This window comes from Mus pahari, chromosome 19 (assembly GCF_900095145.1).
Source record: "Mus pahari chromosome 19, PAHARI_EIJ_v1.1, whole genome shotgun sequence".
Lineage (NCBI taxonomy): Eukaryota > Metazoa > Chordata > Mammalia > Rodentia > Muridae > Mus > Mus pahari.
In genome coordinates this window covers 69196853-69197204 of record NC_034608.1, presented here as the reverse complement: position 1 = coordinate 69197204, position 352 = coordinate 69196853, and positions in this window count along the sequence as shown.

The following is a 352-nucleotide window of genomic DNA, read 5'->3' as shown; positions in this document are numbered from 1 at the left end:
CTCTCTCTCTCTCTCTCTCTTTCCCTTTTTCCATCTTCTTCCTCTCTCTCTCTCTCTCTCTCTCTCTCTCTCTCTCTCTCTCTGTTTCACTCTGTCCCTGTGTGTGTCTGTGTGAATGTGTACATATGTACACTGTGTACAAATGTGTGTGAGTATGTGCATGTGCTTGTGCATGTGTGTATGTTGTGTGTATGTGAATGCTCATGAGCAGTGTGTGTGTGTGTGTGTGTGTGTGTGTGTGTGTGTTCAAGGTTCAAGGTTGAGGGTGGTAATTGTGGGCAGCTGTAAACTCCCCTCCTTTTCTTCTGAACTTCATGGCTCTCAATTTATCAGTCTCTAAAGGCTGGAGAGT